At 46.8% G+C, this 24,204-nt stretch overlaps 1 pseudogene; it reads left to right on the plus strand.

Moving 5' to 3' along the window:
* The first annotated feature begins 11,450 nt into the window (after window positions 1–11,450).
* Window positions 11,451–24,177, plus strand: LOC121847423 (annotated as a pseudogene).
* The last annotated feature ends 27 nt before the right edge of the window (window positions 24,178–24,204 follow it).

The following is a 24,204-nucleotide window of genomic DNA, read 5'->3' on the forward strand; positions in this document are numbered from 1 at the left end:
CTGGAAGAGTCTGGCTGACTGGAAGAGTCTGGCTGACTGGCAGACCGGCGGCGCCGGGCAGACCGGCGGCGCTAAGCAGACTGGCGACGCTGGGCAGACTGGCGACGCTGGGCAGACTGGCGGCGCTGGGCAGACTGGCGACGCTGGGCAGACTGGCGACGCTGGGCAGACACGACGCTGGGCAGACTGGCGGTGCTGGGCAGACTGGCGATGCTGGGCAGACTGGCGATGCTGGGCAGACTGGCGATGCTGGGCAGACTGGCGATGCTGGGCAGACTGATGGCGCTGGGCAGACTGGCGATGCTGGGCAGACTGGGGGCACTGGCGGCGCTGGGCAGAATGGCGGCACTAGCTGCTCCATATAGGCTGACAGCTCTGGCGGCTTCTTACAGACTGACCGCTCTGGCGGCTCCGTGCTGACTGGCAGCTCCTTGCAGACTGGCAGCTCCTTGCAGACTGGCAGCTCCTTACAGACTGACAGCTCCGTGCAGACTGACAGCTCCGTGCAGACTGACAGCTCCATGCAGACTGGCTGCTCCATGCAGACTGGCTGCTCCATGCAGACTGACAGCTCTGGCTGCTTCATGCAGACTGACAGCTCTGGCTGCTCCATGTAGACTGGCTGCTTCATGCAGACTGGCAGCTCGGGCTGCTTCATGTAGACTGACAGCTCTGGCTGCTCCATGCGGACTGACAGCTCTGGCTGCTCCATGTAGACTGACTGCTTCATGCAGACTGGCAGCTCGGGCTGCTTCATGTAGACTGACAGCTCTGGCTCCTCCATGCAGACTGACAGCTCTGACTGCTCCATGCAGACTGACAGCTCTGGCTGCTTCATGCAGACTGGCAGCTCTGGCTGCTCTATGTAGACTGGCTGCTTCATGCAGACTGGCAGCTCGGGCTGCTTCATGTAGACTGACAGCTCTGGCTGCTCCATGCGGACTGACAGCTCTGGCTGCTCCATGCAGACTGACAGCTCTGGCTGCTCCATGCGGACTGACAGCTCTGGCTGCTCCATGCGGACTGACAGCTCTGGCTGCTCCATGTAGACTGGCTGCTTCATGCAGACTGGCAGCTCGGGCTGCTTCATGTAGACTGACAGCTCTGGCTGCTCCATGTAGACTGGCTGCTTCATGCAGACTGGCAGCTCGGGCTGCTCATGTAGACTGACAGCTCTGGCTGCTCCATGCAGACTGACAGCTCTGACTGCTCCATGCAGACTGACAGCTCTGACTGCTCCATGCAGACTGACAGCTCTGGCTGCTTCATGCAGACTGGCAGCTCTGGCTGCGCTGAACAGGCGGGAGACTCCTGCAGCGCTGTGTCGGAGGAAGGCTCTGGCTGCGCTAAACAGGCGGAAGACTCCGGCAGCGCTGGAGATGAGGAAAGCTCTAACAGCGCTAGATAGGCGTGAGACTCTGGCAGCGCAGGAGAGGAGAAAGGCTCTGGCTGCGCTAAACAGGCGGGAGGCTCCGGCAGCGCTGTAGAGGAGGAAGGCTCTGGCTGCGCTGAACAGGCGGGAGGCTCCGGCAGCGCTGTAGAGGAGAAAGGCTCTGGCTGCGCTGAACAGGCGGGAGGCTCCGGCAGCGCTGTAGAGGAGGAAGGCTCTGGCTGCGTTAAACAGGCGGGAGACTCCAGCAGCGCAGGAGAGGAGAAAAGCGCTGGCTGCGCTGAACAGGCGAGGCACACTGAAGGCCTGGTGCGTGGTGCTGGAACTGGTGGTACTGGATCGAGGACACGCACAGGAAGCCTGGTGCGGGGAGCTGCTACCGGAGGGCTGGGGTGTGGAGGTGGTACTGGATAGACCGGACCGTGCAGGCGCACTGGAGCTCTTGAGCACCGAGCCTGCCCAACCTTACCTGGTTGAATGCTCTCGGTTGCCCTGCCAGTGCGGCGAGGTGGAATAGCCTGCACTGGGCTATGCAGGCGAACCGGAAACACCGAGCGCAAGGCTGGTGCCATGTAAGCCGGCCCAAGGAGACGCACTGGGGACCAGATGCGTAGAGCCGGCTTCATGGCATTTGGCTCGACGCTCAATCTAGCCCGGCCGATACGCGGAGCTGGAATATACCGAACCGGGCTGTGCACCCGTACTGGAGACACCGTGCGCTCCACAGCATAACACGGTGCCTGCCCGGTCTCTCCAGCCCTCCGGTAAGCACAGGGAGCTTGCGCAGGTCTCCTACCTGGCATAGCCATACTCCCTGTGAGCCCCCAAGAAATTTTTGGGGCTGACTCTCGGGCTTCCATCCGCTCTGCCGTGCTAGCTCCTCATAATGCCGCCTCTCTGCTTTTGCTGCCTCCAGCTCGGCTTTGGGGCGACAATAATCTCCAGGCTCATTCCAGGGTCCTTTACCGTCCAATTCCTCCTCCCATGTCCATAACTCCAGGTGGTGCAACCTCTCCCACTGTAGCTGCTGCTGCTCCTGCTGCTGCTGCCTCTGTTGCCTCTTCTCCTGTTGCTCCTTTGGGCGGCTACACTCCCCTGGTTTAGCCCAGGGTCCTCTCCCGTCGAAGATCTCCTCCCATGACCAGAAATCCTTGGTGAGCATCTCCTTTTCGGCTGCTCCTGCCTGTTGACACGCCGCTTGGTCCGTTGGTGGTGGGTGATTCTGTAACGGTTTTCTAGTGGTGATGAAAGAGAGTCGGACCAAACTGCAGCGTGTCGATTGCGATCCATGTTTAATATAACAAAGAAACACAAACTTACAAAAAAACAATAAACGAAACCGAAACAGCCTATCTGGTGCAAACTAACAACGAGTACACATAGGACACTAAGGACAATCACCCACGACAAACTCAAAGAATATGGCTGCCTAAATATGGTTCCCAATCAGAGACAACGATAAGCACCTGCCTCTGATTGAGAACCACTCCAGACAGCCATAGACCTTGCTAGACAACCCACTAAGCTACAATCCCAATACCACCACCAAAACCCCAAGACAAACACACCACAATTACAAAAACCCCATGCCACACCCTGGCCTGACCAAATACATAAAGATAAACACAAAATACTTTGACCAGGGCGTGACAGAATCTGTACTTTGTTTAAATCAAATGGCATTTTATTGGTCACATACACATGGTTAGCAGATGTTATTGGTCACATACACATGGTTAGCAGATGTTATTGGTCACATACACACGGTTAGCAGATGTTATTGGTCACATACACATGGTTAGCAGATGTTATTGGTCACATACACACGGTTAGCAGATGTTATTGGTCACATACACATGGTTAGCAGATGTTATTGGTCACATACACACGGTTAGCAGATGTTATTGGTCACATACACACGGTTAGCAGATGTTATTGGTCACATACACATGGTTAGCAGATGTTATTGGTCACATACACATGGTTAGCAGATGTTATTGGTCACATACACATGGTTAGCAGATGTTATTGGTCACATACACATGGTTAGCAGATGTTATTGGTCACATACACATGGTTAGCAGATGTTATTGGTCACATACACATGGTTAGCAGATGTTATTGGTCACATACACACGGTTAGCAGATGTTATTGGTCACATACACATGGTTAGCAGATGTTATTGGTCACATACACATGGTTAGCAGATGTTATTGGTCACATACACACGGTTAGCAGATGTTATTGGTCACATACACATGGTTAGCAGATGTTATTGGTCACATACACACGGTTAGCAGATGTTATTGGTCACATACACACGGTTAGCAGATGTTATTGGTCACATACACATGGTTAGCAGATGTTATTGGTCACATACACATGGTTAGCAGATGTTATTGGTCACATACACACGGTTAGCAGATGTTATTGGTCACATACACACGGTTAGCAGATGTTATTGGTCACATACACACGGTTAGCAGATGTTATTGGTCACATACACACGGTTAGCAGAGATGTTATTGGTCACATACACACGGTTAGCAGATGTTATTGGTCACATACACATGGTTAGCAGATGTTATTGGTCACATACACACGGTTAGCAGATGTTATTGGTCACATACACACGGTTAGCAGATGTTATTGGTCACATACACATGGTTAGCAGATGTTATTGGTCACATACACATGGTTAGCAGATGTTATTGGTCACATACACATGGTTAGCAGATGTTATTGGTCACATACACACGGTTAGCAGATGTTATTGGTCACATACACACGGTTAGCAGATGTTATTGGTCACATACACACGGTTAGCAGATGTTATTGGTCACATACACACGGTTAGCAGATGTTATTGGTCACATACACACGGTTAGCAGATGTTATTGGTCACATACACACGGTTAGCAGATGTTATTGGTCACATACACACGGTTAGCAGATGTTATTGGTCACATACACACGGTTAGCAGATGTTATTGGTCACATACACACGGTTAGCAGATGTTATTGGTCACATACACACGGTTAGCAGATGTTATTGGTCACATACACACGGTTAGCAGATGTTATTGGTCACATACACACGGTTAGCAGATGTTATTGGTCACATACACACGGTTAGCAGATGTTATTGGTCACATACACACGGTTAGCAGATGTTATTGGTCACATACACACGGTTAGCAGATGTTATTGGTCACATACACACGGTTAGCAGATGTTATTGGTCACATACACATGGTACACATGGTTACAGATGTTATTGGTCACATACACACGGTTAGCAGATGTTATTGGTCACATACACACGGTTAGCAGATGTTATTGGTCACATACACACGGTTAGCAGATGTTATTGGTCACATACACACGGTTAGCAGATGTTATTGGTCACACGGTTAGCAGATGTTATTGGTCACATACACATGGTTAGCAGATGTTATTGGTCACATACACACGGTTAGCAGATGTTATTGGTCACATACACACGGTTAGCAGATGTTATTGGTCACATACACACGGTTAGCAGATGTTATTGGTCACATACACACGGTTAGCAGATGTTATTGGTCACATACACATGGTTAGCAGATGTTATTGGTCACATACACATGGTTAGCAGATGTTATTGGTCACATACACATGGTTAGCAGATGTTATTGGTCACATACACACGGTTAGCAGATGTTATTGGTCACATACACACGGTTAGCAGATGTTATTGGTCACATACACATGGTTAGCAGATGTTATTGGTCACATACACATGGTTAGCAGATGTTATTGGTCACATACACACGGTTAGCAGATGTTATTGGTCACATACACATGGTTAGCAGATGTTATTGGTCACATACACATGGTTAGCAGATGTTATTGGTCACATACACACGGTTAGCAGATGTTATTGGGAGTGTAGTGAAATGCTTGTGCTTCTAGTTCCGACAGTGCAGCAATATCACAATATCTAACATGTAATCTAACAACTACCCAATACACAAACATCGAAGTAAAGGAATGGAATACAAATATATACATATAAATATATGGGTGAGCAACGACAGAGCGGCATAGGAAAGATGCAATAGATGGTATGAAATACAGTATGTACATATGAGATGAGTAATGCAACATATGTAAACATTATTAGAGTGGCCAATGATTTCAAGTTCAAAGTGGGACCTCAGTTCCTCTCGGTCTAAAACTGCAGAAGAATGAAGGAGTAAAAACACGTGGCTGTAGACTGTATTCGTGTTGATAAGGGTTCTAACACACACCTGTAGGAAGGCAACCTGACCCGGGACACATTGAGGACGATCACCATGGATACTGGGCGGGTGCCGACAAAATGACCTCTGGCACCAACTCTGGCACTATAACATCAATCTCCTCTCTGGCACAATGATTAGCGTTTAAATTGGACATTCCAGAACACTCCCTGGCTGCTGTTTACAAGTCAAGTCTACAATGTGTAAAATGGACCCTAAAGAGATGTCAAAATTGAAGTTGGGATGCATTAAACGAGTTAGATACAGTTCAGCTGTTTGGTTTACTCCCTCTGCTCTTGTTGTTGAAAGGCTGGCACGGGTCTACTAAAACGATTCAATGTATCTTGAATGTAGGGAACACACAGTTTGTGTAAGTAGTGAGGCCTAGGTAGCCTAGCGGTTAAGAGCTAGTAACCGAAAGGTTGCTGGTTCGAATCCCCCAGCCGACTAGGTGAACAATCTGTCAATCTGACCTTGAGCATGGCACTTAACGGTCTGGATAAGAGCGCCTGCTAAAACGTAAATGTCCCTGAGTTACCCCGTACAGGTACAGTGTGCAAGATGGGCTTGCTTCTCAACTGTCAATTTGTGGGTAGTTTGAGTACCAGGAACACAAATAGTTTGGTTAATGAAGAAGTTGTGCCAGTGCTTGTTTGCAGAGGCTGTGTGGGGATTTGTACACCTTATACTGTTCATGTGTAATATACAAGACTTGATTGTTGCTTGAATCTGTCCGTTAGAGGTACTCAAGTGTTATAGAGCGGTGGTTGAGTGAATATGTAGGGTACGTACATCACCCCAACTGGAGCACAGGGCAGCAGCAAAGTTTCTCCACTTCACACCTGGCTGGTTGAAAAGTAGTTTTTCTGTTTGCAGGGTCCTTTTAGTGTTGTGGGGCAATTTTTGGAGTGTTTTCATGGGTTGCTTGGAGGTGGTTGGAGTGTTGTGCAGAGGTTGTTTGGAGGTGGTTGGAGTATTGTGCAGAGTTTGTTTAGAGGTGGTTGGAGTGTTGTGCAGAGGTTGTTTGGAGGTGGTTGGAGTGTTGTGCAGAGGTTGTTTGGAGGTGGTTGGAGTATTGTGCAGAGTTTGTTTAGAGGTGGTTGGAGTGTTGTGCAGAGGTTGTTTGGAGGTGGTTGGAGTGTTGTGCAGAGGTTGTTTGGAGGTGGTTGGAGTGTTGTGCAGAGGTTGTTTGGAGGTGGTTGGAGTGTTGTGCAGAGGTTGTTTGGAGGTGGTTGGAGTGTTGTGCAGAGGTTGTTTGGAGGTGGTTGGAGTGTTGTGCAGAGGTTGTTTGGAGGTGGTTGGAGTGTTGTGCAGAGGTTGTTTGGAGTGTTGTGCAGAGGTTGTTTGGAGGTGGTTGGAGTGTTGTGCAGAGGTTGTTTGGAGGTGGTTGGAGTGTTGTGCAGAGGTTGTTTGGAGGTGGTTGGAGTGTTGTGCAGAGGTTGTTTGGAGGTGGTTGGAGTGTTGTGCAGAGGTTGTTTGGAGGTGGTTGGAGTGTTGTGCAGAGGTTGTTTGGAGGTGGTTGGAGTGTTGTGCAGAGGTTGTTTGGAGGTGGTTGGAGTGTTGTGCAGAGGTTGTTTGGAGGTGGTTGGAGTGTTGTGCAGAGGTTGTTTGGAGGTGGTTGGAGTGTTGTGCAGAGGTTGTTTGGAGTGTTGTGCAGAGGTTGTTTGGAGGTGGTTGGAGTGTTGTGCAGAGGTTGTTTGGAGGTGGTTGGAGTGTTGTGCAGAGGTTGTTTGGAGGTGGTTGGAGTGTTGTGCAGAGGTTGTTTGGAGGTGGTTGGAGTGTTGTGCAGAGGTTGTTTGGAGGTGGTTGGAGTGTTGTGCAGAGGTTGTTTGGAGGTGGTTGGAGTGTTGTGCAGAGGTTGTTTGGAGTGTTGTGCAGAGGTTGTTTGGAGGTGGTTGGAGTGTTGTGCAGAGGTTGTTTGGAGGTGGTTGGAGTGTTGTGCAGAGGTTGTTTGGGGAATTGGAAGGGTGCACACAGAGAGACAGGAAGGAGTACGGTGGATCACACTGCTCAGGAATACTAATGAGTATCTTTTGTCATCAATCTGTCTCTATATACCCCCTCTCTCTCTCTCTCTCTCTCTCTCTCTCTACCTCTCTCTCTCTCTCTCTCTCTTTCCTCTTAATCCAAGTCCTCTTTCCCCTTCTCTGCCCCCTCACACACTTGAACACATACTCACATAGGATCACTCGGTCACACAAGCCAATGCGCGCTCACACACACACACTTTCTCCCTCTCTCTCACTCAGTCGTATTTTTCAATGGTGGCTTTTGTCCCTTTCATCTCTCTAAACAAAGGATTCTTGTGCACACAGGACAGAGTGAGAGAGAGATGGCGAGAGGGAGAAAGGGAGGGAAGGGAAGGGAAAGGGGGGATACCTAGTCAGTTGTACAACTGAATGCCTTCAACTGAAATGTGTCTTCCGCATTTAACCCAACCCCTCTTAATCACCACACGAAATCCGGATTGGACTTGACATGACATTTTAAGGCAGGATGGTAACAAACCTATGTAAATTGAGTCAACAAATCTTTTTGTTACAGTGCATACTTTGATTCAAAAGGAGAGAGAATATAGCAGAGAGGAAGACACAGAAGTGTTAAAAGGAATACTAAACAAAGGGAAAATAATAATAATAATAATAATAATAGTAAGTGTTGTTTGGGAAAGATCAACATTGATATATTGAGACGGCCGTGTTGTGTATGTCGCTGTACATGTGAATGTGTATTTACTGTATGTGTGGGCGAGGCCTCAGTAGGGTTCAGAGGGCAGCTGTGAATGTACTCGGCCTATCACACTCGCCTATCCGAAACCCTGCCTCCTTAACCCCCCGCCCCCCATTTAGTATTCTGAGCACAGAAATCTACACAGATCCCTATTCATACTCACAGTGTGAGCTTCAGCACCAGAGAGATGAAGGGAGAGAGGGAGGAAGGGGGGAGGAAAGAGGGGGAGAGAGAATAGAGTAAGCGAGTGGGGACACAGAGAGAAAGGTCAGAAAGTAGAGAGCGTATCAGATCGCCTAGTTCTCTGCCTTTTGTTTTAGTTGGTTATTTTTTTATTGGTCTGGAAAGCAGAGGCAGGCAGAGACAAAAGGACCATTTAGCCAAGGAGAGAGAGGGAGAGAGGGAGAGAGAGAGAGAGAGAGAGAGAGAGAGAGAGAGGGGGAGAGAGAGATGGAGAGAGCGAGATAGAGAGATTGAGAGAGATAGATAGAGAGATAGAGAGAGAGAGAAGGAGAAATAAATATATATATACAGAGAGATAGAGAGATAGATAGAGAGATAGAGAGATAGAGAGTTAGAGAGCGAGATAGAGAAAGTCCAGATGAGGATACAGAACAAAGTCTAGAAGGATGCTCGGGCCAAAGTTACACACAAACAGCAAGTCTCCATATCCCCAAGGAGAAAAAGAGGCATCTTGGCCCTGATAGATAGCAAACAGAGGGTAGTGCGTACGTCCCAGTACATCACTGGGGCCAAGCTTCCTGCTACCCAGGACCTCTGTACCAGGCCGTATCAGGAAGGCCCTAAAAATGGTCAAAGACTCCAGCAACCCAAAGGCTCCTTAACAGCTTCTACCCCCAAGACATAAGAGTTCTGAACAATGAATCAAATGGCTACCTGGAATATTTGGATTTTTTTATACTGCTGCTTCTAACTGTTTATTATCTATGCATAGTCACTTTACCCTACATATTACCTCAATTACCTGGACTAACCTGTACCCCGCACATTGACTCGGTACCGGGGCTCCCTGTATATAGCCTCCACATCGACTCCCGGTACCATTGGGGCTCCCTGTATATAGCCTCCACATTGACTCGGTACCGGGGCTCCCTGTATATAGCCTCCACATTGACTCGGTACCGGGGCTCCCTGTATATAGCCTCCACATTGACTCGGTACCAGGCCTCCCTGTATATAGCCTCCACATTGACTCGGTACCGGGCCTCCCTGTATATAGCCTCCACATTGAGTCGGTACCGGGCCTCCCTGTATATAGCCTCCACATTGACTCGGTACCAGGCCTCCCTGTATATAGCCTCGCTACTGTTATTTTATTATGTTACTTTTTTAACTTTAGTAAATATTTTCTTAACTCTTATGTTCTTAAAACTGCGTTGTTGGTTAAGGGCTTGTAAGTAAGTGTATCTACACCCGTTGTATCTACACCCGTTGTATCTACACCCATTGTATCTACACCCGTTGTATTCGGCACATGTGACAAATAACATTTGATTTGATTTGGACAAGCTCTATTCTCCTGCTGTACTGCGTCCACAAACCACACCGCGTAATTCTCTGACACAGAAAAACATTTATTGGATGGTGAAAATTAGATCATGTTGGAGCTGCACATGGTAGTAGACTACTAGGGCTGTATGGGGCTAATCATCAACGTGGTGAAGTCATAGTTTGAACTCTAAGTGTAAAGCAGTACCACTACGTGTAAGGCAGTAAGACGATTTTATTTCATTAGGGAAAAAGGGATAATGAAAGAGAAGTAGATTGTGTCAGGGATCAAAGCCCATTCATACATGGTTGATCCAGACCAGTGGAGGCTGCAGAGGGGAGGACGGCTCATAATAATGTCTGGAATGGAGTAAATGGAATGGCATCAAACACAAGGAAACCATGAGGAAACCATGAGGAAACCATGTGGAAACCATGTGGAAACCATGAGGAAACCATGTGGAAACCATGAGGAAACCATTTGGAAACCATGTGGAAACCATGAGGAAACCATGAGGAAACCATGAGGAAACCATGTGGAAACCATGTGGAAACCATGAGGAAACCATGTGGAAACCATGAGGAAACCATGTGGAAACCATGTGGAAACCATGAGGAAACCATGTGGAAACCATGTGGAAACCATGAGGAAACCATGAGGAAACCATGTGGAAACCATGTGGAAACCATGAGGAAACCATGTGGAAACCATGAGGAAACCATGAGGAAACCATGTGGAAACCATGTGGAAACCATGAGGAAACCATGTGGAAACCATGTGTTTGATGTATTTGATACCATTCCACCGATGCCGCTCCAACCATTACCACGAGCCCGTCCCCAATTAAGTTACCACCATCCTCCTGTGCTCCAGATACTAGGCTACATGTGGCTTTTCTGTTCCTGGTTTCGGATGGGGAATAAGTCAGCCTTGTTTCGGTCCCTCTTGATCCAGCCAGCGTGATGCGCTGCAGACACATCTGAGCGCCTTAGCATTATAGAGGGGCTTTTAAAAGGAAAAGACAGCTGTGACTTTGCACTGAAAGGGGGCTTTTACTTTGAAAGGGCAGCTGCTGCTCTGTCTGAAAAGAAAAGGATGAAGAGAGAGAGTGACAGAGAGTTTGGAGCACATTGACAGCCACAGACCTGCATCTGTCCACTTGAAAAAGTGTGTCCCATTTATAATGTCCCTCTCTTTCTATCCCTTTCTTCATGTCTTCCTCCCCCCACACCCCGAATGTTCTACTCCTGTCACCTCTTCCATTCTTCCCGTTAACAACCTCTCTCTTCCTTTCCTCTTCTCTCCTTTCTTACAAAATCTTTTGAACTTGTTTTTCATCAACTTTGACTTTGCACAATATTTATCTCTTCCTCTCCCTCTTCATCTTTCTCCAGTTTCACTCCTCTTTTTCTTCATCTCTCTCCCGTTTCACTCCTCTCCCTCCTCACCCCTCCTTCTCCTCACCCCTCTCCCTCCTCACTCCTCACTCCTCTCCCTCCACACCCCTCTCCCTCTCCCTCCCTCTCCCTCCTCACCCCTCTACCTCCTCACCCCTCACCCTCACTCCTCTCCCTCTCACCTCTCTCCCTCTTCATCTCTCTCCCTCACTCTAATTTCCACCGTCAAGTCCTTTCCCATTTATCCATTCTATCCCCCTTCACCCCCGACCTCACTCCTCCATCATCAACTCCCCTCCCACCATCCCTCCCTTCTTCCCCTGATAAAGCTGCAGCCATGACGTCGGCCACTCCCCCTCCTCGCACGGCTCCTCCCCCAGAAGGAGTGTCACTCCATGACACAGACGGAGGTTCTGAAGCCGCTGCTGGGGGCAGGGGGCGGAAGGGGTGGGGGTGGCAACTGCGGCAGGGGGGCAGCAACGGCAGGGGGCAGCGACGGCAGGGGGGGCAGCGACGGCAGGGGGGGCAGCGACAGCGGTCTGTGCACTCCGACGGAGACGGCGCGTTCTCTCCAAGGACGGGCACAGCAACGTGCACATCGAGCATGTGAGCGGGCGTGGGGCGATGTACCTGCGTGACATCTGGACGACCTTCCTGGACATGCAGTGGCGCTACAAGCTCTTCCTGTTCTCGGCCACCTTCGCCGGGACCTGGTTCCTGTTCGGGGTTCTGTGGTACCTAGTGGCGCTGGTGCACGGAGACCTGCTAGGTGAGGATGGAGGATGGAGGAAGGGGAGAGAGAGGGAGAGAGGGATGGGGGAGAGAAGGTGGGAGGGGAGGGGTTCTGTGGTACCTAGTGGCACTGGTGCACGGAGACCTGCTAGGTGAGGATGGAGGAAGGGGAGAGAGAGGGAGAGAGGGATGGGGGAGAGCAGGTGGGAGGGGAGGGGTTCTGTGGTACCTGGTGGCGCTGGTGCACAGAGACCTGCTAGGTGAGGATGGAGGAAGGGGAGAGAGAGGGAGAGAGGGATGGGGGGACAGAAGGTGGGAGGGGAGGGGTTCTGTGGTACCTGGTGGTGCTGGTGCATGGAGACCTGCTGGGTGAGGATGGAGGGAAGGGAAAGAGAGGGAGAGACAGAATTCTAAGGCATTTGAGAGCAATGATACCTCAAAATACCAATACAATCAGTTGTACCTCCCCTATAATCTTGGTACTTTTTGCTTTCCATGTCAATCTCACAACCTTGCCTCTCTCCCTGTGCCTCCCTTCTCCACCCCTCCCTCTAGAGTTTGACCCTCCGTCCAACCACACCCCGTGTGTGATGCAGGTGCAGACTCTGACGGGGGCGTTCCTCTTCTCACTGGAGTCGCAGACCACAATTGGCTACGGTTTCCGTTGCATCACAGAGGAATGTCCCGCCGCCATCATCCTCCTCATCCTCCAGCTGGTCATCACCATGGTGCTTGAGATCTTCATCACTGGAACCTTCCTCGCCAAGGTACCTCACCCTTCCCCTGGGCAGAACGATAAGATGTTCACTTTACCATCCATCACATTCATTGATAAAGTAAACCACCACTAAACAGTATGGATATACAGTATTTCACTGAAAAATCTGGATCTACACATCACGTCAAATTTTCAGTGCCATAATATGTGACTGACCACCTGGATTCGGTCTTATGTAGCAAAATGTGAAATGGTGTTTTTACATTGGATAAAAGTAGAGACTCTGAGCTACAAAATGATATATCACTGCATTTGAGGAACAATGGGAAAGTAATTCTTCTTTGAAAGTTGATCAACTTGTAAATTCACTTTTGAGAAAATCGCCTTTGAATATTTTGGTGTCAAGTGAAGAGCTCTTTTTTGTCTACATCCAATCAGCATCGTTCACACCCTCTTAAGCTTTAGCCCCACACATCTTGTTTCGCTCTCAAAGCGCACACTTGACGCTCTGGCCGATGATTTGTTTACCCATGGATAACATGAAAACAGCCTAACCAGCTCTGCTGACAACAATTTCATTACGCTTTTTTTGCAGTCTTTTACTGACACCGGCCATATTCAACGAGTGTTGTACAGTACACATGTCACGTAACGTCAGCTAATGAGCCAGCCAGCTAACGTTAGCTAGTTAAAACAACAATGAACAAAGTGCCAGCAATACCTAACATTAGGCTCTAACTACAAAAGCAAACAGCTCTGGGAAATGAATAATAGCGTCCTCTAGGGAGCAGTTAACGTTAGCTAGCTAACAGTAGACTTTAGCTTAAGACATATAGCTAGCTGGGTAAACAATGAACCTAGCTAGGTAAACAACGTTTAAGATCACACACATCGCATAACGTTCGCTAACGTGCCAGCCAGCAAACGTTAGCTAGATAAGCAACAATTAACAAAGTGGCAACAACAGCTATGGGAAACGAATAATAACATCAGCTAGGGAGCCAGTCACCTAACGTTAGCTAACAGTTAGCTAACAGTACACTTTAGCTTGAAATGAAACCACTTTGTCAAAATTAGAAACATATAATATCACAAAATGTAGCTAGCTAACGCTAGACTATCTTACTTGTCTACATGATTTCAAAACTTAATCCTCCAGAAAATGGAGAGCAACACTTATGCAGCTCCACTACATAGTACATTTTTAAAAAGGCGTGTTCGACAGGATTACCTACACAGACTGACGAGCTCAAATAAACAGAAGCCTTCTATATGGCAGACCAATCCTCTCTCCTATCTCGGCATGTCCAGCCCGCTCATTATCTCAGCCAATCATGGCTAGTGGGAAGGTTGCTCACTTTTTTTGTGGCTTAACCAACATGGCTCGTAATTTAACAATTTTATTTGTATTTACAGATGGCATACAAGTTTGTTATGAAAGTTCACATGTTCGAGAAAGCATTTCTGCAAAAAAAACGCATTTTGATTAAAAAAAAGAAGATTTATATTCAAATGGCTCTGCTGTGAAGTCGTGACTAGTTTCCTAAATCGGGTCACATATGCACTGCATCCATCCATAGTCAACACATACATCAGTGTTTACTATCCAGCTCCCCCCCTCTCTCTTTCCCCCGCTCTCTCTCTTCCTCCCCACTCTCTCTCTCCCTCTCTTTCTCCCCCTCTCTCTTGCTCTCCCCCTCTCTCTCTCCCACTCTCACTCTCCCCTCTCTCCCCCTCTCTCTGCTCTTCCCCTCTCTCCCTCTCTCTCCCCCTCCCATTTCTCTCTCCTCTCTATCTCTCCCCCTCTCTCTCTCTCTCTCTCTCTCCTCTCTCTCTCTCTCTCTCCCCCCCTCTCTCTCTCCCTCTCCCCTTCTCTCTCTCTCTCCCCTCTCCCCCTCTCTCTCTCTCCCCTCTCCCCTCTCTCTCTCTCTCTCTCCCCTCTCTCTCTCCCCCCTCTCTCTCTCTCTCTCTCCCCCTCTCCCCCCTCTCTCTCCGTGCAGCACAATACTATTTACTCAAACCGGATATGTTCCAGAGAGCATTGTGGGTAGTGGAGTTCATCATGCTACACTGTGTGGCTCTGACACACTCTTCCCCATTGTCCTCAGGTGGCGCGGCCCAAGAAGAGAGGAGAGACAGTGAAGTTCAGTCAGTACGCTGTGGTGTCCAATCACGAGGGCCGACCCTGCCTCATGATTCGTGTGGCTAACATGCGCAAGAGCCTGCTGCTGGGCTGCTCGGTAGAGACACAGTGTGTGTGTGTGTGTGTGTGTGTGTGTGTGTGTGTGTGTGTGTGTGTGTGTGTGAGAATGAAGCAGTTGTCATTTTCCATCAACGCTCCTCTTTTCAGAATCCACATGTCCCCTAACCAGAATCTACATGTCCCCTAACCAGAATCCTTGCACATGCCACCTAACCAGAATCCTTGCACATGTCCCCTAACCAGAATCCACATGTCCCCTAACCAGAATCCTTGCACATGTCCCCTAACCAGAATCCACATGTCCCCTAACCAGAATCCTTGCACATGTCCCCTAACCAGAATCCTTGCACATGTCCCCTAACCAGAATCCTTGCACATGTCCCCTAACCAGAATCCTTGCACATGTCCCCTAACCAGAATCCACATGTCCCCTAACCAGAATCCTTGCACATGTCCCCTAACCAGAATCCTTGCACATGTCCCCTAACCAGAATCCTTGCACATGTCCCCTAACCAGAATCCTTGCACATGTCCCCTAACCAGAATCCTTGCACATGTCCCCTAACCAGAATCCTTGCACATGTCCCCTAACCAGAATCCTTCCACATGTCCCCTAACCAGAATCCTTCCACATGTCCCCTAACCAGAATCCTTCCACATGTCCCCTAACCAGAATCCTTCCACATGTCCCCTAACCAGAATCCTTCCACATGTCCCCTAACCAGAATCCTTCCACATGTCCCCTAACCAGAATCCTTCCACATGTCCCCTAACCAGAATCCTTCCACATGTCCCCTAACCAGAATCCTTGCACATGTCCCCTAACCAGAATCCTTGCACATGTCCCCTAACCAAATGACTCCATTTGGCTCCTAGGTGACGGGGAAGTTGCTCCAGACGTCCCAGACCAAGGAGGGGGAGACGATGCGTCTGGACCAGAGGAACGTTCCCTTCCAGGTGGACACGTCCAGCGACAGCCCCTTCCTCATCCTCCCCCTCACCTTCTACCACATCATAGACGACAGCAGCCCGCTCAGAGCCTGGGCTGCCAAGGGTAGGAATGATTACACACAGTAGCTTAATGTTCACATTGTCAGTTATTTGTGTTGTGTGTTCTCCTTCAATTGGTCCTATTTCATGACCTAAAACTTGAAGGTTACCAGTTCCATAGGCAGGTATAGTGTAGTTACGGTCTAGTGTTCTTGTCCTATTGGTCCAATTTGATATTACTGTAAGTGGCCTAAGAGATGGTAGTAAAATAGACAGGCAGGTTCAGTGTTCTGCTGTAGTAGTGGTGTAGTGAACTACAGTACCTTACAGTCTGTGTAAAGGAGGTGAAGTTGTTGCTATAGTTGACCATGTCCCATGTCTTAATCACCAGCAGGACGAGAGGGCCAGCCGGGGTGTGGGAACGGAAAGCCATCCGTGTGGAGAGAAAGAGAAGGGTGAATTTAGGAGATTAAAGGTCACTGCTGTGATGGACAGAGGGCATTTGTAACAGAGCCAGGACAGTAGAGGGATGAGGGGGGGGAGTGTAGGGTGGATGGTAGGGAACATCATTCTAGTAATTTGTACACTGCAAATTGACCACAACTATGCCAAAAAAGTTATTGTATTTGAAAATAACCTTTTTGCCTATCCCTGTTGTAGAGGGGTGTGTGTTTGCGTACGTGCGTGCATACTGTATATGTGAATGCGTGTACACAGCAAATTGGCCAGTGTCGATTCAGAAGTTAAAATCACTCTGTAAGAGTGACATTAGAACTCAGCGGTGTAAAAGAAGCCCCAGTGTTGATGTTAATAGTCAGAGTTATTGTTTTACACTGTGGAGAGTAAAACAGTCCAATCAAAACCACACCCATCATTATCAGATTTCCCAGAATGCACTACTGTGTTTTTTGCATGTACATTGACTGATTGAATGATGTTATGCTTCACAAAGATAACATATATTTTTCTAAACTAATCCAATTAATTAATTCGATTTATTGCACCTGTTATTGAAATGGTTGTTCCAGTTTAAATGGTTTAGGTAGTCTCCTTTATCAATTTCCATTATCCCGACAGTCTTTCTGAATGAGGGTTGAGGGTGAATAAAGATTCCAACTGTTGGATATCCTAGCTCTGTCTGGATTCCTGTAGGAATTACACATTTATCACTTTGCAAGCCAGCATAATGTGACTTGCAGGCCTGATGTGGCCTGTAAACCAGGAGTTTCCTACCACCACTGTGCTAGGGTAAAGCTAAGCAATCAAAGCAAGGCCTTATGATATATGTAAGTACTATATATTGCCAAAGTTGAATTTTAATTATAACATTTGCCTAGGAACTTACTAGGTGAAACCCACAGGCCTTAAAAAAAAGGAAAGAATTCAACAACCATGTCTGTGTCACTAACAAATACAGTCATGGGTGGTAAATTCGACAATTCACTCAAAAAGAAAATATACCCTGGGAAAAATGCAAATGAGACTTTACACCATGCACCATTTAATTATAGTTCACACCAGCGTAGAGTGAAATACCTATTAGTTCACTACATTGTAGTCACATTTTTGGGGTCTGGGGGATGACACCGGGAGAGGGGTCTCTCTCTCTCCATCTCTGTGTGTATGTCAGTGGAATGTGTGTGAGTGGGTGCCAGGGTTTCTCATTAAAAGACAATGGGGTACAGTCTGATAACACAGCTGGGGGGGATCCTCTTACAGGAGGGCAGGCCTCTCATCACCACTAACCACAAAGCTATTACTGACCCATACTGATCCCTGATCTACCTCTCTACTCCTTTACTGCTGTCTCTCCTCTCTCTCTCTCTCTCTCGCTCTCTCCCCCAACCTCTCTCTCTCTCTCTCTCTCTCTCTCTCTCTCTCTCTCTCTCTCTCCCCCTTCTCTCTCTCTCTATAATGGGTCTCTATGTAGTTGAGCCCCAAACTCCTCCTGTTAAATTGACTGTGGTCAGATTGTACGGCATTGTGTTACTGTACATGTAATATGTTTATTTAATGATGCCTGATCCCAGAGAACACTCCATTTGGCTTTTGGCTTCACACTGTGTACCTTGAAAATGTAAGTAATATCTGCAAAAATCGTAATACTATCTTAAAGTATCCTAATACTTTTACTAGAAGAATCAAACTACTAACAGTACATAATGCTACGACAATAGCCCCTGCACTATCTATGAATCTGTCTTCTAATCTGGCCTCCTCTCACGGCAGCTCTCAAATTCTCATGATGCATTTCTGTGGAAATATTTGCAGCTCTTTGGGGGCACACGGACGGGGAGTTGGGGATTTTGCCAAAAACGGTGGGACACTGTCAGGAGTTTCAGTAAGGGGTTACAATGAGTGCACGAACGTGAATCCCCTCAGTACACTGTAGTTGTTAACAGGAGTGAGAAGAGAGGAGCAGAGAGGTTGTAAAGGCTGTTCAGAAGAGCACAGTCAGAACTGCTCAAACCAGTAGTCAAGAACAACATTAGAGACTGAATAGACTAGACAGTGTGTGTGTGTGCTTGTGTGCATACGTGTGTGTGATATTTGTAAGTGCGCATTTGTATGTGTGTGCGTGTGTTACGAAGTGAGAGCAGTACATGGAAGGTGCAAAAATGTTTCATTAAATGTATTTGAGTGTTTACCAGCATTTGTAACTTGAGTCTGATAATGATCTCTACAAAACAGTTAATCTCATAAAAACATAAAAAATACTTGCTTGATATATGTTTTACAGTTTCTTGAAATACTTTGCAAAGGCAAGTTATTTCTACGTGAAAACTGAAATGGTCTATTCATTCTTTTTAGTAGACACAGTGGTGAGTGCATATATTTTCATACTTTTTTGTACTGGTCCCCTGTGGGATTTGAACCCACAACCCTGGTGTTCCAAGTACAATGCTCTACCAGCTGAGCCACATCATCACAAACCACTTGACGTCTCAATGTACTCAGTTACTGTATTGAACATTGTTTTTCTTCATGGTGGTGGAAAGTCCACAGGTTCTAACCTAGATGACCAGCCTATATACAATACAGTAATGCACATTTACATTAAGTGGTTTGTAAGGATGGTAAATGTTTTCCATGTTATTTCATCAAGACAAATATTAATTTGATGTGGATGTTTTGGATCTTTGCCCATAACTTTGCAATTTTTGATGTAAATGTTTGAGGACAGGGTTTTGTTCTATCTGGATTGAGGGATGTTAGGAGCCAATATACACAGGCAGTTAGGAAAGCTAAGGCTAGCTTTTTCAAGCAGAAATTTTCATCCTGTAGCACAAACTCCAAAAAGTTCTGGGAAACTGTAAAGTCCATGGAGAATAAGAGCACATCCTCCCAGCTGGCCACTGCACTGAGGCTAGGAAACACTGTCACAACTGATAAATCCACAATAATTGAGAGTTTCAATAAGCATTTCTCTACGGCTGGCCATGCTTTCCACCTGGCTAACCCTACCCTGGTCAACAGCCCTCCACCCCCGACAGCAACTCGCCCAATCCTCCCCATTTCTACTTCACCCAAATCCAGATAGCTGATGTTCTGAAAGAGCTGCAAAATCTGGACCCCTACAAATCAGCCGGGCTAGACAATCTGGACCCTCTCTTTCTAAAATGATCTGCTGAAATTGATGCAACCCCTATTACTAGCCTGTTCAACCTCTCGTTTGTATCGTCTGAGAATCCAAAGATTGGAAAGCTGTCGCGGTCATCCCCCTCTTCAAAGGGGGAGATACTCTAGATCCAAACTGCTACAGACCTATATCTATCCTGCCCTGCCTTTCTAAGGTCTTCGGAAGCCAAGTTAACAAACAGATCACCGACCATTTCGAATCCCACCATACCTTCTCCGCTATGCAATCTGGTTTCAGAGCTGGTCATGGGTGCACCTCAGCCACGCTCAAGGTCCTAAATGATATAACAGCCATCGATAAGAGACATTACTGTGCAGCCGTATTCAATCGACCCGGCCAAGGTTTTCGACTCTGTCAATTACCACATTCATATTGGCAGACTCGACAGCCTTGGTTTCTCAAATGATTGCCTTGCCTGGTTTACCAACTACTTCTCTGATAGAGTTCAGTGTGTCAAATCGGAGGGCCTGTTGTCCGGAACTCTGGCAGTCTCTATGGGGGTACCACAGGGTTCAATTCCCGGGCCGACCCTTTTCTCTGTATACATCAATGATGTTGCTCTTGCTGCTGGTGATTCTTTGATCCACCTCTAAGCGACGACACCATTATGTTTACCTCTGGTCTTTGGAAACTGTATTAACTATCCTCCAGACGAGCTTCAATGCCATACAACTCTCTTTCTGTGGCCTCGAACTGCTCTTAAATGCAAGTAAAGCTAAATGCATGCTATTCAACCGATCGCTGCCCACATTGCCCACTTTGGCATTGTAATTTACAAAATAGCCACCAACAATCTACTCAACAAATTGGATGCAGTCTATCACAGTGCCATCTGTTTTGTCACCAAAGTGACCTGTACGCTCTCGTTGGCTGGCCCTCGCTTCATACTCGCCGCCAAACCCACTGGCTCCCGGTCATCTACAAGTCTCTGCTAGGTAAAGCCCCACCTTATCTCAGCTCACTGGTCACCATAGCAGCACCCAACCGTAGCACTTGCTCCAGCATGTATATCTCACTGGTCACCCCCAAAGCCAATTCTTACTTTGGCTGCCTTTCCTTACAGTTCTCTGCTGCCAATGACTGGAACGAACTGCCAAAATCACTGAAGCTGGAGACCAGATATCTCCCTCACTAGCTTTAAGTACCAGCTGTCAGAGCAGCTTACAGATCACTGCACCTGTACAGCCCATCTGTAAATAGCCCATCCAACTACCTCATCTCCATACTGTATTTATTTATCTTGCTCCTTTGCACCCCAGTATCTCTACTTGCACATTCATCTTCTGCACATCTACCATTCCAATGTTTAATTGCTATATTGTAATTACTTCTCCACCATGGCCTGTTTATTGCCTTACCTCCCTTATCCTACCTCAATTGCACACACTGTATATAGACTTTTTCTACTGTATTATTGAAAAATACAGTTATTATTGTTTGTTTATTCCATCTGTGTTGTTGTATGTGTCGAACTGCTTTGCTTTATCTTGGCCAGGTCGCAGTTGTAAATGAGAACTTGTTCTCAACTAGCCTAACTGGTTAAATAAAATAAAATAAAAAAATTCCATTAGAATGATGATTGCAGAGAAAGCAAAAGGGCAACAACTCTTACAATTCCAACTATTGAATCCTGCAACATACTGTTCTTAATTATACCTTTTTTTTGTTGCCAAAACAGAGATGCTGAAATGTTTTTATTGGGCAGCTAATACATCCTGTAAAGGCCCAGTGCACTACTTTTGTGAACAAATATATATGTTTGAAAATAATATTTTTGCTATAATTTATTTTTTAAATTCAGATTTTTAAGAGGGTGCAGCACCCTCAGCATCCCTACTTCCTGCGGATATGGGATCGTGTATGTGTGCCATTCTGAGTGTGAATGGAACACGTTCGACACCTTGTAGAGTCCATGTCCTGACGTATTGAGGCTGTTCTGAGGGAAAAAGGGGGTGTAACTCAAGGCAGCAGCGACTCCTCTTGGGGTCTGGCAAAATGAAGGCAGTTGTGCAGTGTGCTTGAAGGGGGTGGGCATCTTTACTGCTTGTGTGCTTGATGTTCGTTATCAACCTATTTAGGCCTTTGTGGTGCAGCTATTTGTGCGTACAATAAGTGTGTGGGGTGTGTTTTGTGTTTGAGAGAGTGTCCATGTATGTGGTAAAAGGCTTCTGTCAATGGACTCTGTTTATATCTCCACTTTAACTTGGGTTTTACGCTCGGAAGTGAGCACAGAACTTAGTCAATCTATTTTGTGATCTGGATTTAGTAGCGAAATCGGTCTATGTTGGAAAGTGAAGATGATCATTTTATTGCTATTATCCCATTCTTGCTTTTAGTGATAATGGATATGTATCTCTTTCATTCTGTCTGTGTCCGATGCTTGGAAGTGACCGTGGAATTTAGAATAAATCTGTTTTGTGATCTGGATTCAGTAGAGAAATCAGACGGTATCTTTAGAAATAGCGTTTAGCCTTTTATTGTTATATCCAAATGTTTTTTTCTTATGGATCTCTAGTGCTAAATTTGTATCTTTCATTCACTCTACCTGTGTTCTAGGAGGGGGATGGACGGATCCGGATCTGGCAGACTTTGAGCTGCTGGTGATCATGAGTGCCACGGTGGAGCCCACCTCTGCCACCTGCCAGGTGCGCACCTCCTACCTGCCTGATGAGATCCTGTGGGGGTATGAGTTCCCCCCCGTGGTCTCCCTGTCCCCGTCTGGGAAGTATGTGGCGGACTTCACCTTCTTCGACAAGGTGGACAAAACGAAAACCCCGCCCCTCTTCAAACAGGCCCCCCCCCCAAGTCCGGCCATGCACTCGTCCCGCAGCAGCAGAGGGGGCGCAGAGGAAGGGGCGGACCCAGAGAAGATTAAACTAGAGGAGAGCTATCGAGGGGAGGAGAGGGGGAGGGGCAGGGGGAGGGGCAGGGGGAGGGGGAGAGACAGTAGCCCCCTCAGTGTCCGTATCAGTAATGTATAGAGAGAGAGAGAGGATGAGAGAGAGAGAGAGAGAGAGAGAGAGAGAGAGAGAGAGAGAGAGAGAGCATGAATGAGATGGAATGAGAGAGTTACGAGAAACGAGAAAAGAGAGCAGACTGTATGGAGATTGATAACTTAAGTGAGAATAAAAAGTTGAAGGAATGAGAGATGAGCTGCTCCTCTGTTGGGAAATGTGAACACACACACACACGCAGACACACACACACGCTCCTTTTTTGGACATTATGCGTTTGTATCGCCCCTTGTAAGGATTCAACAGGTGATGTCCTTCAAAGGAACAAAATACGTCCCATTTGGGTCTACTGTCCTGTAATCAAAGATGGACCAAGAAAGCTTTTTAAACTTAATTTGTCTGTATTTTTTATAAGAAGACTTGTGTGACTGGAAAGGTCAAGGTTGACTGGTTTACCAGGACAAAACATGGTTCACGAGGACATAATCAAAGGAACCATGTAGTGGAGGCTGCTGAGGGGAGGACGGCTCATAATAATGTCTGGAACAGAGTAAATGGATTGGCATCAAACACATGGAAACCATGTGTTTGATGTATTCGATAACATTCCACTTATTCCACTCCAACCATTACCACAAGCCCATCCTCCTCAATTAAGGTACCACCATCCTCCTGTGGAATCATTGTACTGTTACTGTTTTTAACACAGAAAGGTACTCTGTCTGCAGGACATGAGAGTGGTAATACTGGATAAAAAATGTTTAAACGTTTTTTTTTTAAGGATTTTGATTGAATATATGATATCGTATGTATACTGTATGTATCTGTCCCTAACGATGCGATATCCAGCAGTACTTATTCATCTGAGTATATGCTTAGCAGGGTTGGGGTCCATTCCATTTAAATTCCGGTAAATTCAGAAAGTAAACCAAATTCCAATTCCAAATTTTCATTGTCACTCATTGAAAAGCACTGAAGAGAAATTAAATTGGAATTGGAATTTCAGTGTACTTCCTGAATTGACTAGAATTGAAATGTAATTAATTCCAACCCTGATGTTTAGTGTTTCTGTTATTTTTTATTTTATTTTTCACTGGAAAATATGTATGTTAACAATACTAAAAGCACTTTAACTTGATGGTGTTTGTGTACACAAGCATATTTATACGTTTCAGTCAATGTGCGTGCGAGACTGCATGTATGTGTGTTTTAACATATGCATGTTCATATGCATGTACTTGTTATTCCTCCTGTACTTCAATACCTGATCACTCCTGTGGTCATTCTAAAACGTGCCACTAAACTGTGCCTTTTGATGTGCCAGTGTCTGTGCAGTCGAGCATCAGATTTCAATATCATATGGTGTGGTTAGCTGATATGTTAAACACCTATCCACTCGTTGTGAGATCTGGCAGGCGTCTGCAATGAAGTCAGGCAAGAATGCTACCATTGCCTGTGATTGGTTATAATGTGTTGGCCAGGCCAGGTCCCATCTGTAATACTGCAACCTCATCACCCTAACACATAATATACTATGAAGTGTTGCCCAGGCCAGGTCCCATCTCTAATACTGGAACAGATAATATACAATGAAATGTCTGTTTTTAATAAAAGTGCAGATTTACAACAGCTCTGTATTGGCCCATCTCTGTCAAA

The sequence above is a fragment of the Oncorhynchus tshawytscha genome, linkage group LG10, assembly GCF_018296145.1.
Source record: "Oncorhynchus tshawytscha isolate Ot180627B linkage group LG10, Otsh_v2.0, whole genome shotgun sequence".
NCBI lineage: Eukaryota > Metazoa > Chordata > Actinopteri > Salmoniformes > Salmonidae > Oncorhynchus > Oncorhynchus tshawytscha.